This window comes from Nyctereutes procyonoides, unplaced genomic scaffold (genome assembly GCF_905146905.1).
Source record: "Nyctereutes procyonoides isolate TBG_1078 unplaced genomic scaffold, NYPRO_anot_genome, whole genome shotgun sequence".
In the NCBI taxonomy this organism is placed as follows: Eukaryota; Metazoa; Chordata; class Mammalia; order Carnivora; family Canidae; genus Nyctereutes; species Nyctereutes procyonoides.
The window spans coordinates 12,075,001-12,094,478 of record NW_026575036.1 but is presented as its reverse complement, the minus strand read 5'-3'; the positions used below and the strand labels follow the sequence as shown (position 1 = coordinate 12,094,478).

Below are 19,478 nucleotides of genomic sequence, written 5' to 3'. Positions count from 1 at the left end.
CTTTCTAGGCAGACCTCTCACTTTATCTGACTGTCTGAGAACATCTTCCCACTTAACTAGCTCCCTCAAATGTCCTCCTCCGCCCCCTCTTGTTCTCTGACTTCACCAAGGCTTTGAGTCCCATTACTGCATCTGTTCATGAATTTCAGTCTGTTCCTTCCATACCCAACCGAGGCACCTCCTTCCCCAGTTGCAGCATATCCACCACATTTAGAAGCATTTATAAACCCTCCTCACCCTTTCCAGGCCTTCTTTTAATCTACACTCATCACATTCCCCAATGGGACACTGGTGCTTCTTGTAAGGTCCAACACACAAAACACAAGGATTACCTTCTCCATTCCTGGAGAACTCCCCCACTGTCTTTTCAAGTTCTCCCACTGTCTGGAGAATTTGTCCTTAAAGATGTTACTCTCAAGTTACTATGAGGCCAAGAATGATTCTTTAAGGTTAAGTTGATCATGTCTTTAAGCTGTCCCCTAGTCCCCATCCTGCCACCCTCACCCTGTGACTTGTATTTTTCAGCTCTCTTTATGTAATTATTTTACTTACAGACTAACTTCTTAGTTCCTTTTTATGCAGGATCCTAACAGTGTCTGGTATAGTATAGTCTGTCTCTATATAATTTTTTAAATGATTTGACTATCTTCTTTCTCGAAACTTTTTCCTATACAATTTTTTAAAAAGTGAAATACAACTGCTTAGAGTTGTTATTCCTTAAGTTAAGAGAGTTTGGATGAGCAGGGTTAAGAGCAGGCATGGGAGTAGAAAGGGGAAGGCAGGAAGAAAATGGCAATCCATGGAAGGTCCAGAGAGGTGACCCACAGACTGAGAAACCTACCATCGGAGGAAGTTAGCGACTAACTTGAAATGTTAATTCAGCAAATATACACAGAGCCTTAATGTTGCTTTAGATTAGATGTATGATATGCCTAAAAGATGACATCTCTGACCATCATGGCACTAGGGACCAGAACTGTTATTTTAACTCTTGCTCTAGGAATTAAGTCAAGATTTAAGAAAAACTCAACTGAAACAAGCTACTTCAATAGACTGCCCACAGTGAATAAGAGGCCCTGTTCATTAGCAAGATTTCTTACATATTTGTGCTTATTTTTCAGGGTTATATAAACCTGCTTGACAGGTATGAGGTTTATCTCTGAAATTCAAACAATGTATTTTACAAGCCCTTCCAACAAACATCCTTTGTAAAGAATTAGAATTCTAAATATTCTTTGGGGTTATCAAGCTACATCTCAGAAAGCAAGTCAAAGTGCTTAATAGGAAATATTTCAGTATCTCCTCATTCATTATTGTGTCAAATATGCTATGAAGCTATTATACAGGTCAAACCAGGACCAGGATCTCTTTTTGTCACATACATGGGCTGAAGCACGCCCACTTTACATCAAAAGGACCGAGAGCAAATGGAAGTGGTCACTGAAAGATCCTATCTTTGCTGTGACCTTAAGCAGAGAATGACTGCACTTGCCAGACATGCTAATCTAATTAACCAATATATTCTGGGATCCCATTATCTCAATACCCAAAACTAAAACACTTCCTTCAGGTGAACTGCTCAACCTTGAAACCCATAAAGCTCAGCTATGTGAAGTAGTGAAGTATTATCTTAAATATTCATATTCTAGAATTGATAACTTTAGAATGAGCCAGAATATAGTGAAAACTTACCAAGCAAATGTAGAGTATTCAGCTCATCCACACATAGAATCAGATAGACTAATGTGAATTTTATAGATCACCCCATGCCAATTTTTAACTCAGCAGAATCCCAATGAGAAAAAAGTGTGCACCACACCAGCAAAACAAGGGCAAAATTATTTTCTCCAGACTTAAAGAACATAATGTGAAAGTTCATGGCTCCAGAAGTTGCAGAAGTCAAGGCCTACCTGGTCACAAAAACAGTGTCCAAAATCCTCCTATCAAACAATGGCAGGAAAAATGAAACAAATTATAAATGAATTCATAGGATTGCCTGGTAGGGTTTTTACCCCGCTAGTTAAGAACGGTTTTGTTTCGTCAGGAGAGATAAACTAACTGCTTCAAAATTAAGTATTTTCATGATGAGTTCCAAGTGGAAGAAGTTCTACTGCATACAGTATACTCTCTAATTTCAAGAGAGATGAGTAGGCTTTATATTGCATTGCCTGAGGTCAAGCTTTTCCTGCTACCCCCTCATACCCCAACAAAGAGAACAACACCCTGCTTTCAAAAGTGAAATGAGATCCTCATCAGATAACACCGAATCACTGAGTGAGCCAGTCATGAGTCGGGTGGGTACAAAAGCCTTAGGATAAATTCCCAAAAGGATTATAAACCTAGATCAAGAAATCCCCCTACTAAACAATTTGTTTACTATTCCACCTTTCAAAGGAATTCCACAGTTTTGATGCCCTTTGGATTTCAATCTAATATGCTTCCCAAAGAAATACTTCTGAGGCATTATCAAATAGAAGGGCAAACTTCAAATACCTACTCAGACTGTGGCTGTTTAATGAAAATTCATCTCATGATTACTGAATTCTCTTTGTCTGGAAGGAAATCCTAATGGCAATTTAACTTCATTTATCCTCATCTGCATCAATAGAGATTTATTATTTTAAGTGCAAATCCACAAAACTAAAGAGATTTCCCCCTCCTCATAGAACTTTCCCATGTATCCTCTTGCAAAGGAAAACACTGGATATGTCCATCATTAATCCAGGCATGGAGAGTTGTTTTTATGTTTCCCTTTCATCACCTCCACTGCCCTCTGTCTTTGGGGCCTAGATTTTCCCCCAAACAGGTATGGGGATGAAAAGAATTTCTCTCCAGTCAAGTGACCAAAACTTCAGTTAGTACACTATCACAACCACCACCATAGTAACAGATTCACATAAGAATCAACAAAGAATGCTAACATTTATGATGAGGACCAGATGTTATATGGAAGTGCTGAATCATAAATTGTACATGTGAAATTAAAACTTTAAAAAATAATGGATGCTAAAACCATTGGGTGAATGGCTTTTGGGCAACAAGACATGCCCATGGTCTCCAAGAACTACTCAGCAGACTATTTATTAGTTATCGGGGGGATTTAGGTAACTTTACAATGGAGAGAACTGGTGAATACCAGCTTAACCAAGTGATTCAATTTAGCCTAACTCACATCATGTACCTTCTGAAGAGAAGCACTGCATTGTTGCTAGCACTGTGTGTTTACCCATGTTTACAATGAATCTAATTGTGAGGAATCCAACAGTCAGTTGAATTTGGAATATAAGGAAGTCTTCTAGCAACCTGTCTTAGACTTTTCAAACATGTTAGCATCATGAAATACAAAATAAGAGAAAACAAAAAAGTCAGGGAGACAATTCACAAAGGAGATCAAAGAGACGTGACAACCAATTGCTATTCATAATTCTTCACTGAATCCTTGATCAAATTCTCAAAACTATGATAAAAGACATCTTTTAATAGTTGGACAAATCTAAATGTGGACTGTATCTTAGATCATTTCATTGTATATAAGATTATGGCTATTAATATTCATCCCACAAGTCCCCCTAACTGTAAAAGTTGATCCAGTTGAAAGCAGACTAGCATCTAGGCACTTTTCAAAAACATTTCAGATTTCAGGAGTTTATTTAATAGCATTTGTTGAAATTTAAAAGAATAATTTTTGCCCAGTGGAGAGCTAGGCTCTCTTTATCATTCAAGTTATTGCAGGTTCCAAGGCCTGGAGAGCTCATGTTTACCTTCCAAAAAACCTTGGACATTTTGTTTTTTTTTTTTTTCACTAATCAAGGAACAGCCTGCCACTTTATAGTACTAATTCTTGCAGACTGCAACATTTCCTTTTATTTTGAGCTGTGAGAGCATTTTGCTTTTTCCAACCTAAGAAGCAGCATAAGCATACAGTCACCATATAATGCACTGAACATACTAGGAAAGTTGTGAGAGCAAAATGGAGCGCTTCTAGAGTCTTTATTAACATTTTTTGGTTGTGTTCCTCTCATAGGATTAAAGCTACAGTTCTTTTCTTAAACAAATGTACACATTCACATATATTAAATTAACACTTTGCAAATAATTCACAAAGTTCAGAGACTCCTTGAATCCTAGGTTCAAAACCTGAAGTTCTCAAATCCCAGGTCTACTCTTATTTGCTATGGATCCTGGGAAGCTAACCTCTCTGGGCTTTCCATTTTATCTATAAAAGATGATCCTAGTAGTACTAACCTCAAAGTGTCATGGTGAGGATTTAGAAAAAGTGCCTGGCACACAATATGTGCTTACAAATTTAAGCTGCTAGTTGCTGTCACATATTTCCTTTTTAAAATCTTTCTGTTAAAAATCTGCCACAGCTCCTTATGCCTACAGAATTAAATCCAAGCAAACTGTCATTACATCTCTCTAAAATCAGATCCTGATGTACTTTTCCAGTCTTATTTTACCAAGCTCCTGCACTCGCCCCTTGTGCTCCTTGCACTACTCATTCCCTCTACTTTTCTGCCTCAGTACCTTTGCTTATATTGTCCCCTCTTAACAACTGCCCTAACCATGTGAGTCTACCCTGCCACCTACCTACTCCTAAATGCACCCTTTCAAGGTTCATGTTAAATTCAAGTTCTTCCCTAGAAGTGAGGAGGCTAGAAATAATCTCACCTCCCTCTGTGCTACCATAGCACTACCTGTAATAAGTGTATGTTTTACCCTGTTATACAGAAATGTGCAGCCATGTCCTTCTCTCCCACGAGACAAAAGCCCCTGTGTTCTGCTTATCATATCTTTTCATGCTCCATAGCCCCTGGCCCAGTTTCTTGGACATAGAAGCTCCATGATAAATATTAGTGAAATGAATGGTTAATCTGCAGGAAATAACTGAAACTGATAATATCTGAAAACTGCATGTCATTTCCTCTCATATAAAACTTAACTAGCTTCTACTTTAATTAAGTCTAGTCCCTGGATATTTATATTGGGGGTCAGGGAGTGTGGCATAGTGTAGATGTTTCCTGAGTGGAAAAGCTCGGTTTTGTACAACAGACAAAGCTAGACAACAAAAGAATGGTTCCATCTTTCTATTTGAGTAGAAACTGATATTCTATCCTTTTTTTTTTTGTACTTTAAAAGATTTTTTTAAAGTCTTCGTATTTCCAAATCCTCCACATGTTTAGATTCAGTCACTCATTCAAATACATATACTAAACATAAAATGCTAGAGGCTGTGCACCAAGATGATTAGAGAGACCTTTCCCTTGAAGAGCTCGCACTGGTGGGGGAGGTGGGGGGGGTGGATATCCTGCCAGACACAGCACAGGGGAAGATCTGGGAGAAGGAGCAGACAACACTAGCAGAAGGGAACAGCCCAGGCAAAAGCTGAAAGTCCTAAAAGGCATGCGTGGGGAAACAGTGTAAAGTCCCGTTTAGCTTGAACACAGGGTGGTAAGAGACGGAAGTCTGAAGTGCAGGGATGGAAGCCAGATCACAAAGGAGTTTTGAATTGTATCTTATGGGAAGAACAGAATTTTGAAGCAAGCTAGTGAAATGATTAGATCCATGTTCTAGAAAGGTTTCTAATAACAGCATTGTAGCAGTGGGACTGAAGAGGAAAGAAACTGGTAGCAGGAATAGGAGTAAAAAAGAAAAAAGAAATGGCCAGCCAGGCTCTGTGGTGAGATGGAAGAAGGAATAAAAAGCATTTTCACCCCTTACGTAGTTTTCTCAGTATGACTGGTGTACTGCTGTTCCACTCTCAGGCCAGCTGCAGTACCCTCTGTGCTATACCAACTCCTAGACACTACTTTCTCTGACAATTTGTAAGCATTTATATGAGCTAATTTATAAATGCAGGAGATGGGAAATTATCTAAGCTGACAAGATGCACCAGACTCCTCAGGTGCCCTGAAGTAGACTGTCAGCCATTACCAAGCAGATTTCTCCTTGCTCCTTCTTGCATTCATTTACTTTAGTACTCACTCAACTGGGGTTCCTCTATGGGCTGGCCATTATTACTTTGTATGCCAAGGACATGGGGACACACGAGACATCGTTCCTTCTCTCTGAGTGCTCAAAGCCTGGCAGAGGTATTGTCATTTGTTCAACAGGAATTACTAATTAGACAAGTTGTCCTTAATGGTCTTTATCTTATACGAGGCTGTTTAAAAATGTGTTCTGGATAATGGTCACAATAGCAACTTGTAACTCAATTTTACCTTGAATGACTGGTTTGGAACATGATCTACAGAGTTGGAATGAAAAGGATTCCAGCCACAATAATTGGGATTACTTTGCTTATGTTATGCAACAGATATTTGTGCATGTGCCCACTCACTAAAGTTCATTTTTAACCCCAAAATCAATACTAACAGTGGGCTTTTGAACTTTTTTGAGATTTAAATTCAATTGACATATAATGTATTATTAGTTTCAGAAGTAGAGTTCAGTAATTCATTAGTCTTATATAACACCCAGTGCTCATTACATCACACGCCCTCTGAATGTCTATCACCCAGTTACCCCATCCCCTGACCTTTTCCCCTCCAGCAACCCGTTTGTTTCCTATGGTTAAGAGTCTCTTATGGTTGTCTTCCTCTCTAATTTTGTCTTGTTTTACTTTTCCCTCCTTCCCCTACACTCCCCTATTTTGTTTCTTAAATTCCACATATGAGTGAGATCATATGAGAATTGTCTTTCTCTAATTGACTTATTTTGCTTAGCATAATACCCTCTAGTTCTATCCGCTTCATTGCAAATGGCAAGATTTCATTTTCTGATGGCTGAGTAATATTCCATTGTGTGTATATGTTTGTGTGTGTGTGTACACATCTTCTTTATTCACTTATCTGTCGATGGACATCTGAACTAGTGGTGTTTTCAATGGACATTTATGGACATACACAGAGCAGCAAAAAATTTGAGTTGCCTATGAGCATGGTCCCAGCTGAGGTGGAACAAGGTAATGCTCTACCTTCTTGTTTCAGATCGGCATTCATACTACAAACAAGTGCTTATAGGGCTGAAGTGCTGTTTAGTGTTCCTAACTGCAAGAATGCTGTGATGTGCCTTGCAGAGAAAAAAAGGACATGTTAGATAAGCTCTGTTCAGGCATGTGTTATAGCCCCCGTTGAATGTGAATTCAATGCTAATGAATCAACAATATTAAATAAGGTGCCTTAAAACAGAAACAAGTCTATGTATCAATCAGTTGAGAAAATGTTGTGACAGAGGCTCACAGGAACCTAAATATTCCCTGAGGCTATGGTTCAGTATTCACGGATTCAGTATTTGTGGTGACTTTATAGAATGTAGCTACCACAAATAACAAGAATCAACTGTATTATGTAAGGTAAGGAGTGCAAAGAACCAACCACACATAACACACTGATTTTTTTTTCAGCTTCACTTTTTGAGGATTTAGGAAGGCCACGAAGTGAGAAAATGGAAATCACTTTCTGAATCCTATAACACTCCAGTAGAATTAGTGGGTATTTTTGCACCTCTGGAATCACTCAGACACAGACTCACAAAGAAGCGTCTGCCGCTCTGCTGGCTGGGTTAACAAGAGGAGGACAGAGAAGGGGTCAACAGGCCAAGATGTGCAGTGGGTCAACGTAAACAAGTGTTTGGGGTGTCACTATTTTCTGCTGGGAGAAGTCTTAGGTTTGCAGGTTGACTACTCCTTGAAGGCCATTTATTTCCTGCTTGATGCTTGTTGGTTTTTATTTTTTTTCCACTATCCCAATAACATAGGAGGCTCTCGGTGCAAAGGCTTCAGAAAGGGGTGTTATGTGCCTGCCCTCACTTGGACCAGTTTAGACTATGAAGAACCAAAAAGCCCCCTTCTCTAAGCAAATAATCCATTCTTTAATTTCTAAAAATTTACAAACTGTAAGACAATATAAATCCCATAAGTCATCCAAAACTTCTATGAATGCCCCAGGATTCGTGTTTCCCTTTGTAAAAGCTAATCCCGTCAAGCAGGAAACAACTTCCGGACCCTGGTGTATTGGAAGCTGGCATCCCTGCTCCAAGAATTCCATGCTTTAGAACCAGAAATATTAATGGAGAGTTCCATCCTACGTCTCCCTCTCCCCCAACGCTGACATTGTGTTTACTTGTCAAACAAAACAGTCATCCAAGTTTAGACCTATTGAAAAGCTTCCAAGCAAGATGAGAGGCCAAGTCAAAAAGGAGGAACAGCTAATCAGAAATCAAGGGCAGGAAAAGCTGGACCCAAAATAAATATAGTACAAAATGCCCAGAATAGCCCAGAAAGACAGCTGATGACCTTTTCTTTTAAAATCTCTTAATATCACAGTATCAAATAGCCTAAGTATCTAAAACCAAGCACATTACTATTAACACAAAGATAAGGAATAAAGTAAAAACAAACTTAAAAATAGGAAATGCTGATAGTACAGTGACAATTTGTGTTTTGAAATACAAACTAAAACACAGAAGACAAATATAATTAATGTATGGTACTGAGGAGTCAGTCATTGGGAAGGGATTATACCTCAATTCAAGGTAACAGTCATGGGAAGTGATTGAGGCTATTTTGAGTTCTGAAAGCTACCAAAATTTCTCAAGAGACTGTATTATTTTTTGCCTAACAACTCAATGGGTCCTGCTACAATGGCTGTAAATTACTGCAGCCCTAATTTAAGTTCTCCTCTTGATTGAATAAGCTGGGAGCTATGACTTGTCAAGGAGAGGCAAGCATCTTGCTATTCAGGAACACACCCTGGGGACACCAATTTATTTCTCTGATTATGATACAAAAAGCCTTGAACTACTGCTAAATAATAGATTTAAGAACTATTGAAATCCCTTTTCCTAATTCCTTGCTCCTTAAACCATAAAGAGCTTTGGCTGATTGAAATTCTGGTGCTAGAACCATGCTTTTAAAAAATGCCATAATATTAAGCCATAGATCCATTACATGAGAGTCAAAATTCCCTTGAACCCTCTTCCTTTTTAAAAAAAACTGCTGAAAAAAATAAAAAAATAAAAAAAATTAAAAATAAAAAACTGCTGAGAGGGGCAGCCCGAGTGTCTCAGCGGTTTGGCGCCGCCTTCGGCCCAGGGCTTGATCCTGGAGACCCGGGATCGAGTCCCATGTCGGCCTCCCTTAATGGATCCTGCTTCTCCCTCTGCCTGTCTCTCTCTCTCTCATGAATAAATAAAATCTTAAAAAAAAAGAAAAAGACTGCTGAGACTATACACCTAAGTACCATCAGAAGTGCTAAGTGCTTCTAAATTAAATACATAAATATATAGCATTTAAAAAAAAATACCACCTATCCAGTTATAGAGCAAGTACATGTGTGTACACACATCCTCCACATATTCTGATTATTTGCTGAATGTGTAAACATTTCCTTTTTCTCTGTCTACAGTTGTACCCTTGCATATCTGTATCAAGGAGAAGAAAAAAAATCAGTCACTGACTGCCAATTTCCTAAGGGGTGGGGGAAAAACAAAGCAACTGAAAATAAAAAAACTGCTGTGGCTTAGGCCCAGTCATGCAAATAGCTTCAAGCAGCCCTTGAACTCCATCCACACCCTCACACACAAAGGACGCATCTGCTTAAAGGCATACTTCTAAAAGCCCAACCACATCTTCCTTTGATTGTGAGATCCCAGATATTTGGTAGAAGAGGGAGAGATTACTAGAGGGGAAAAAAATGGAAATAAAAATCTTTTGTAAGATTCATAATGGAAAGAAATTCATTTATGTATTGCCTCAAGTTATAATGAACCAATAAAGCACAAGACAAAACACCTATGTGACACGATTCCAAATAAGATTGCCAACCCCCCAGCAGCAGTTTGAGAATTTATAGTAGGAATTACCTAGAATAGAGAATGTTTGGGCCACAAAAGGCAGTTGGGAGATAGAAAACTTCAACCCCCATATGACAATTAGGGTGAAAAAGATTACCAGGGTATGGACAAAGAGGACCCAAAGGAATGGTGCTATGGGGGTTGATTTTCAGGACACCATTATCTCAGTGGCTACAAAATGCCTGCTCAGAAACCACTACATGACGAGCTGGAATGATTATGTAAGTAGGCCTGACTAATGACCTGCACAGTCCCATGGCCTTCCTCAGTCTGGAGAAGAGAAGGCAGCAACAGCCAGATGAGAGGCCCCACCTCATGCTCCTCAGCCTCCAAAGTGGTATAACCAGACAGCTCTGGCCACCAATATCCGAGTTCTCAAGGAACCATGAACACAATGGAGAGACAAGGGTGTCACCTGTATTCTGAGGCAAATGATATTTCTTCTGTTTGCCAGTTGCCAGAACACCTAAATGACTGGAAGTACAAACCTCCCACAGTTTTTAATTCTTCCCTGTATGTCCTCCTGCATCAGCTTCATTAGATACCCCTGGTGTAAGACAACAGAGATCTGAAGGTAAAAGTAATAAGTAAGTAATAACACTATTTGCTATTTATTCTTATTAATTCAATGTCATTTCTATGACAATTATTAAATGTTCTTAAATTAATGTTCGCTTTGATGTCTGGAACAACAAAACAAATCCAATTTTAAGGGGTGGGTCACTCTCAACTGTGTCATGTGGGAAGTGAGAATTCAGAGATAGGAGTGAAAACAAAATACAGCTTTCATAATCCAGCTATGTCATATATTTAAATATATTTATGTAGCTTATATATAAATATACACACCCTTTAAGGTGTGTATTAGAGTACATTAAAGCAAATGTTGGTGTGGGAAAAAAAAATCTAGATACATTCATATAGCCTTAAATTAGTCACAACACTCTGGTCATTTAATTTTTTTTTTTTAATCTACTGTGGAGGTTAACTATTTTGTAAATTTAGGTCAAATCTTGAAATCACTCCTTCACCCACTTTCTTAAGTATTAAAAGGTCACAGAAACTTCTGGCTTGGGATGTGTAAAAGAATCTAGCATTTAGAAAAATACAAACACATCCAAAAGTAGGTATTACATTCAGAAAATTCACAAAACCCCGCTCTGCCTCAAAATGCCAATCTAAAAACTAGCTTCCTGATTTTACAGATGAAGAAACTGAGGCCCAAAGTAGATGATATAGAAGTGCAATAGCTAATTAATAGAAGTCAGAACTAGAATTTCAGAAAGCTGGGTAAAATGTCCTCTTTGTTCAAGTCACTCTAAAAGTTTTCTTTTCAGAACATTAGATTATTCACTTGTTTGATCATAATCTCACCAGGGCAAAAATCAAGCTAAATCTACACCATATGCCCCAATAGCTAGTTCAGAATCACTAACAGATGAAAAGATATTGCCAACTAGAACCAGTTAGGATGCATCCCCTATACAGGGTATGGTGGTGGGTAGTAAATCACTCACAGAGCCTTCCCACCAAAGCCCTCCCCAATTACCCCAGTAAAAAAGGACGTTTGTTTGCTAATTCTTCTCAAACAAAATTATGATTTTCCTATGTGCGAAATGACCCAGGTTCCCCATGACTCTCAGCTCCACTGGCCTCTTCTTGAACTAACCGAGTAAAGCAGTTCTAACAACCAAGAGTATCTTCACTGACTCACCCTGGGGAGGGACTTGCCAAGAACACACAGACAAATGTTTCCTTTCATCTTTCCTCTGATTTCAGTTTAGGGTGAGGCAAGTAGGAAAATATGTATTAGTTTTCACCATACTTAAAGAAACTAGCTAGTCATATTTTTTTTAATTACCTGAAAACTCCTATAAAGTATCAGAGACAGAGTCAAAGAGGAAAAATCTATAATCATAAAATTCAGAAAAAATAGTAAGAATAATGGCTATTTATTTTTAGTGCCAGTACAACATACCCAAAAGCACATGCTGATACTACTGCAGCAAACCGTCGCAATCAGGTAGGCTTAATCCCTATTTTGCAGATAAGAAGCGAACCCAGAGAGCGTGGGAGAAGGAGGTGGTGGAGCTGTGAGCTGAACATAGAACGGTCGCACAGCAAGGCCCCCAGGCCCACACCCCAAATTTGTTTGAAAATACATATTTTTCCTAGTTTGGTCATTCTACTGTTTAAGTCCATCTTGGCTCAAGATTCCTACATTAGGGACTGGTTTTTCAAAGCTCCCTTAAAAGAAAATTAGACTTAAAAAGCAATTTGACAAGATTAGGATAACTTTGTTCAGAAAATGCTTTGAAAATGTTAATCGCCTTCGGAGATTCAGCCTGCCTCCCTGGATCAATATTTATTCCTTTATTCATCTTCCCAAACTCTTCAGGTTTCACAGCAGAGATTCTTCCCCTGGGTTGTCACTTTTCCAGGCTCTTGATCTGGCTGACGAGATAGCCTAATCATTTCTAGGATAGCTCAGACATCTCTCTCTTCTGGATTTAGTTTCTCTTCCTCTCTGTAACCACTTCCTGTACCAACCAAAGCCCTACTCTTCCAGGGGAGCAAGCCCTCCCACACCACACACATAGCAGAGAAGGTACCACCTGGCCATCCCCTCAAGTGTGATCTATGAAGAAAACACAGGCTCAGACCGTCACCGTCAGGCTGAGGCAGACAAATCACCTAGCTACCGAAAATCAATTTGTCTGCTTTAAGAGACATTTAGTTCAACATCACTCCCCAGATCTGCATAATCTAAATTACTGAGTAGTCCCTCAGCATTACCAAAAGACATGCACAAAAATATTCACTGAAGCACACTATTTGTTATTCATCCAAACTGGATAACTACCAAAATGTCCAGCAGCTGTAAAACAGATATATAACGGAATATCATGACAGCAAGGAGAATTGAGAACAAAAAACAATATTGTAGATAAATTTCACAAATATAATCAGAAAAATTAGCCAGACACAAAAGAATATATAGTACATGATTCTATTCACGTGTGTTTTTTTAAATAGGCAAAACTAATCAATCAGTTATTCCCAGGAGCATTAGAAGAGGCAGGTTCTGGGGTCCTGGCAATCTTTCATTAATCTGGGTGCTGTTACAAAGGTGTGTCCACTTTGTGACAATTATTCCATCAAGCCATCCACTTATAATTTGTGCACTTTCCTCCATATTTCCATAAAAAGCTGACTGAAAAAGACCTCGGAGCACATCTGGTCTGCTCTCCTCAGTTGGCATGAATAAAAGTAATTGTTTCCCGGGTATGTTATCTCAAGGACACAGAGGAAATCCATGGAAAGCCTGGGACTGGACACTGTATTTCTTAACTCTCCACCCAAGCACCACAGCTACCTCTCAAATGTGGAAGGATGTTTCTCTAATTTCCTTCCTTGTTGTGACTATGGCCAAGGTTTAGAGGGATTAGGATCATATTCCTATTATGAATACAACCCAGAAGGTTCCAGTCTCCTACCAAAAGCAGAGCCAGGAAGAGCATTTGAAACACCCTTTAGGATACAGCCAATCAGAAAAAGTTGGCACCATGTTCCCACTCTAGGTTTTGTCACTTACCAGTTGTGTGACCATCAGCCTATTACCTACCTTACTCTCAACCTCAATATCCTCATGTAGATCACGGAAATATTAACTCCTACCTTGAAAGGTTGCCATGGCATTATCAGGTAGTAGTGTCAGAGCTGTGCCTGGCATGTTGCAAACACTCAGAAAAAGTATTTACTGAATAAATACTGATCGAATTGAGGGAGTCCAGTACTTGTCACTTAGCAGATGCTCAATAAACAGTTAAGTATTATTATTATTATTACTGAACAAGAGGTGCAGGGAAGAAGGGAGTAAATAACCCTATGTGAAAACATCTCCTTTTTCTAAGCTTATAAGGATCATTAATGGGTTGACCCAATTCTTACTGGCTTTGATGCTCCATACCTGTGAGACAAAGAGCAATAATGAATTTGAGAAGACAGCGGTGCTTTTCATGCGCAACCAGGTCTGTGTTCTCTTTCTCAATGCCAAACAGATGTGTTCACTGACTACTAAAACATTCTAAATTCTACAGTCTCCTAGGTGAGTCATAGTACTTTTATTATCTAACTTTTCAAGAGGGAGATGGGCCATCAAGTCTCATAGACTTAATGACTTAATGAGTAGACGTACATAGTCAAATAACTTTACTACTGGGAAAAAGATTTACAAACTGAAGACACAGAAAGGTAACTGCAGGCTTTAAAGATGTCAGAAATAAACCACAGAGAGGAGAGAGTTGACTCACATTTTAAAAAGCAAGTTTAATGCTGATTTTTTATTTTCTTCAGCTCTTCAAATTTTCCATGTGCTTATGAGCAAACTGATCCATAAAACTCTTTTATACTGAAAAGAAACAAATATAAAAAAAAGATTAATTAAAACTAATTTCAAATTAGAGCACACAAGAGGAACAAAAGTAAGGCCTATAAAATGGTGAATTATTGTATAAAAAACAAAGAGCATCAAACTAGGTTACACATGTGTAATTAAAAACAAGAAAATGTGTTACGGACCAACAGATTTAACTAACTTCCTTCTAGTTATCTTTTCTCCTCTCTCCCCCTTCATTTCCTCCCCCCAGCACTCCCTTCTTCTTTCTTCCTTACTTCCCAGTTGCTGGACAAACTCAAATATTCCTTGAAGCCTGAGTTTCAGTAGAAAACCATCATCATTCCTTTTTATAGCACAAACTACCTGGCACATGTTAGGCACTCAATGAATGCTGAGAAATAAATCAAAAATTTACAATACTTGGTTCTTAGGTTAAAAAAATTAATAAAAGGGAAATCAATAAAAAAATCAATATGCAGACAATATGGTAGAAGATAAACACTTTCATTATCAAGACTTGTGATTAAAGTTGATTGATACCCTTACCTCTAATAAATAAGATATTTAGAAAAAAATTGCCAGGACTATACGTATAGGCATGTATATCCTCACCATTATAGTAACAGGATATATTTTTTGGTAGTATACGAGTATTTAGGAATAGAACTTCCTTTTGAGGTGCTCACTATTCAAATATCTCGTAATCACTTCCATCCAAATGAGAAAGCAAAGTATCTCCAAGTTAAAAACCAGAAATGTTACCTCACATGTGTTTATCAAATGTAATCAAAGCCTGTCCCAGACAAAATTATGAACTAGCAGTGTGGCTCCTTCCTTTTTCTATCTACTCGTTTGAGGAGTCAGTGACCCCAGATGTTTAATTCAGTAGGGAAGCAATAGGATCAGCTCTAAGGTTCAAACAGTTTAATGGATATCTTTCCCGAAGACATTTTCATTTGAAAAAGAGCTTCAAAAGAGGCAGGTGCTTAACACTGAAATAAAATGCATTACTGACAATGGAATTTCAGGCATGAACAGAGGCTGTCTTAAAGAAATCTCTCAATTCAGGTAAGCATCTGTCCATTTGGTCACCCCTAAAGTCAGCTTCCTATATAACCCATATAGACACACCAATCCAGGTGAACGTTAAGCAATTAATGATGCATATATACATAGGCTAGCCCAATTTCAAGACTAGTGTGTGCTCCAAAAATAAACAGTTGTTAAATGAGTGCAGAGGAACCCTACTCCATAGGTGCTTCTGAGAATGGAGGCAGGGGTGAGTGATGTGTGACAGCAAGTACAGCAATTTCACACGCAGATCCAAGATTTGGCTGGAGAAGAGGTTTCCTGGAGTGCTCATAAAAGACTTGCAATTAATGATTACATTAACAGCAAAGAAAATTCCAATGATCTAGAACAATAATCACACAAAATCCAACCACCTTTTCTAACAGGGCTTTTGTGGGGGAATGAAAGTTCTAGCCGAGATCCCTGGTCAACCTGAGTCTGAGTAGGCGGGAGCCTCATCTGTGTCTTCATTTCCTGCCCTGGAGCAAAGAGCAGAAGGAAGGATACCAATATTAGCAGGAGGAAGGCATCATAGAGGACAGGACTAAGGGAGGGAAACAGGGACCTCCAGCAGGCAGCAAGACACAGCACATTTCTGGGACATCCCAGGTCCCTTCCCAGTCCCCATCAGCCTCCTTGCTGGAAATTACAAGGGCAAGGTTTAGATGTCACACAGGCCAAGGCCTATTGGATACAAAGGAGGATGGAGAAAATATCAATGGAATGGTTTAAAGAGAAGAAAAATCAGATACCTATATTCTATAAGACCTAATTCTAAACATGTAGAAAAATTTTAAAGAGAATTTTAAGAAAGAGTTTCCTGAACTTGCTCCAGAGGAATCCATTCACTTGAGAGGCACTATTTTCAATCCCTCCCTTAGCACAGAGCTCTGATTATTTGGCCCAACCAAGACTGAATACATAAAAACATTTATAAACATGAACTGTTCAATTTTTTTTGACTTTCCATCATGAGCCTTGTTTAACCAAGTCAAAGATGTCCTTTGTCATACAGTTTTGATCGAATGCAAGAGACTTTAGTCATTTCCTCAGAAACAGACGTAAGCTATAAATATGAACTAACCAACACAGCCACTCACAAAAAGGTCCACTGACAAGTTTAATTTAAAAAGAACACTTTATTAAACTGAAAAGCCAGCCATAAAAAAATTCAAACCCATGCAAAAAACATTCCTAGCAGAAAAACCTGTTGTGTAATGCCAATGATAATTAAAATAGCCTGTTATTTGACTCGTGTATATTTCCTACACAATAATTAACAAAAGTCTGCATTTACGTTTATCTAATAAAACAACCCTTAGCATCTTGCCCAAGTCAGACTTCAAATTCTAAGAATAATCCTCCAAGCCATTAAGTAAGTGACTTCTGTGTATCCCTTCCCTTTGAGATGGGAAAACACATTTATTACTACTTTCTAAATCCCTTTGCTCTTCTAAGGCATGACCATCATAAGTGAAAATACATGTTAGACATGATCATTTGGAGGCGAGGTTATTGTTTATTACAATAATATCTATTTCATACTTTAAAACTAAATGGAATCCAGGGGCACCCGGATGGCTCAATCAGTTAAGCACCTGCCTTTGGTTCAGGTCATGATTCTGGGGTCCTGGGATTGAGTCCCACATTGGGCTCCCAGCTCAGCAGGAAGTCTGCTTCTTCTCTCTCTGTCCCTCCCCACTGCTTACACTCTGTGGCACAAGCTATCTCTCTCAAATGAATTTTAAAAAATAAAAAAAAAAAAAACTAAATGTAATTCAAGTCTCTACACAATATAACCTAAGTATCTGAAGCAGAGGTCTACAAATACAGTCTGCAACCTGTTTTTTTTTTTTAATTTTTATTTATTTATGATAGTCACAGAGACAGAGAGGGAGAGAGGCAGAGACATAGGCAGAGGGAGAAGCCGGCTCCATGCACCGGGAGCCAGACGTGGGATTCGATCCTGGGTCTCCAGGATCACGCCCTGGGCCAAAGGCAGGCGCTAAACCGCTGCGCCACCCAGGGATCCCTGCAACCTGTTTTTGAAATTAAAGTTTTATTGGAACATAGCCATACCTATTCATTTACATACTGTCTATAGCTGCTTTTGCAGGACACAATGAGAGTTGAGTAGTTGCAGAAGAGACTCTAAGTCCTACAAAGTATAAAATATTAACTGATCTGTCCCTTTAAGAAAATGTTTCCTGACCTCTGGTCTCTATGTTAGCATAGCACAGCTGACCACTGAAATACATTCATAGTCCACTAAATGTTGAAATAAACAGTAATCCTAGGCAGCCTGGGTGGCTCCGCCTTTGGCCCGGGGCATGGTCGTGGGGTCCCGGGATCGAGTCCCATGTCGGGCTCCCTGTGTGGAGCCTGCTTCGCCCTCCGCCTGTGTATCTGCCTCTCTCTGTCTCTCTCTCTGTGTCTCTCATGAATGAATAAAATCTTAAAAAAAAAAAAAAAAAAAAAACACTAATTCTGGTTTACTCATCCTATTGGATAGCTACCTAAGTCACTTATCCTTTAGCTGCTTTAATTTTCTCATTACAATACAATAGATGATATTTATTGGGAACTTATGTGCCAGGAACTATTCTAAGGGTTCTACTTTTAACAAATGAACAATGAATTCATTCATTTAATTCTGACAAAAATGCACTAAGGAAAGTAAATGGTCACCCCCATATTACAGATGAAGAAACCAGTAATTAAAATAACTTGCCCAAAGTCGCATTGCTATTAAGTGGGAAAATCAGGATCAGAACTCAGGCAATCTGGGTCCAGCGTTACTATTATTAATCTCTGTGCTATCCTGATAATAATTTTAATTTTATAAAAGTTACATATGATAGATATCTCAAAAGAAATTTAGGTTAGAAATGTTAAGTAGAGACAGCAAACTATACCTCTGCACAGTTTAAGATAAGGTACCTAAAATAAGAATATGAATGGACTTCCATAGACTTGCAAGACCCTTCTAATTATAAAATTAGAGCTGACCCTGGGGTATATAAAGGCATATAAAAGTCCACAATACTTTTTTTTTTTTTTTTTTTTTTTTTTACCAAGTCATCAAAGAACCAAACTAACCAATGTCTATCTTTCCCTGAAGTTAAGGCCACTTCAGGACCTTCAGAAAGCCTTCAGGATAGACTTACCAGGGACCCCAAATCTTCCAAATTTGTTCCTATCTAGTCTCATCCTCTGCTTGGTTTCCATCTGGAAAAAGGCTGAGCGATCATCCACATAAATTATGGAAAGACTTCTTCACAACCTGGCAAGAATAACTCTACCCAAATACCCAATCACTGCATGGTTCAAGAAGACGTCCCCTGCTGAATCATCCCCACCACTTCCTGAAGTTCTCCAGGTTGTCTGGAGGAAATGTGTCACCTAAATGTGACCCAGTACTCTTTTGGACTGAAAGGCAGGTTTACACAATCCAAATAAAATAAGGGTAAAATATACTGCTAAGTTACTCATCACCAGCTTCCCATTTAAATTTTTTATTTATTTATTTATGATAGGCACACAGTGTGAGAGAGAGAGAGAGAGAGAGAGAGAGAGAGAAGCAGGCTCCATGCACCGGGAGCCCGACGTGGGATTCGATCCCGGGTCTCCAGGATCGCGCCCTGGGCCAAAGGCAGGCGCCAAACCGCTGCGCCACCCAGGGATCCCCCAGCTTCCCATTTAAATAGAGATGGTCTTAACCATCTTTTCAGTCAGGCTAGTTTTTCATTGGCTTGTAATGTCTGCAGAATCAAGTCCAAATCCTTGGCTTTGAGGGATGCCTGGGTGGCTCAGCGTTGAGCGTCTGCCTTCGACCCAGGAGGTGATCCTGGAGTCCCGGGATTGAGTCCTACATCGGGCTCCCTGCATGAAGCCTGTCCCTCCCTCTGCCTATCTCTCTTTCTCTCTCTCTCTCTCTCTCTCTGTCTCTCAAGAAAAAAAATCTTAAAAAAAAAAAAAATCCTTGACTTTGACATTTAAAGCCTTCCTCATTTTATCCCTTAGTTACTTTTCCAATCTTACTTCCTTTTATTTTTGGTCTTTCATGTAACAAGGCTAGCCTATTTCTCCTTCATGCATCACCTCTACTCCTGCTTCTGAACTACACATTCTGTACTCCATTATCTCTTCTGCT

General features: G+C 38.9%; 1 protein-coding gene across 10 annotated transcripts in view; it reads right to left on the bottom strand.

The window, feature by feature from the left end:
• PPFIBP1 (PPFIA binding protein 1) overlaps positions 1–19,478 on the bottom strand; it is a 172,784-nt gene that overhangs the window by 99,841 nt on the left and 53,465 nt on the right. For 8 of the 10 annotated variants that reach the window (XM_055318787.1, XM_055318788.1, XM_055318780.1 and 5 more), the window contains one exon: positions 14,169–14,266. The exons of the other annotated variants lie outside the window; for them this stretch is intronic. The gene's annotated coding sequence lies outside the window, so the exon portion shown is untranslated. The remainder of the gene's footprint in view (positions 1–14,168; positions 14,267–19,478) is intronic. 10 annotated transcript variants of the gene reach the window in all.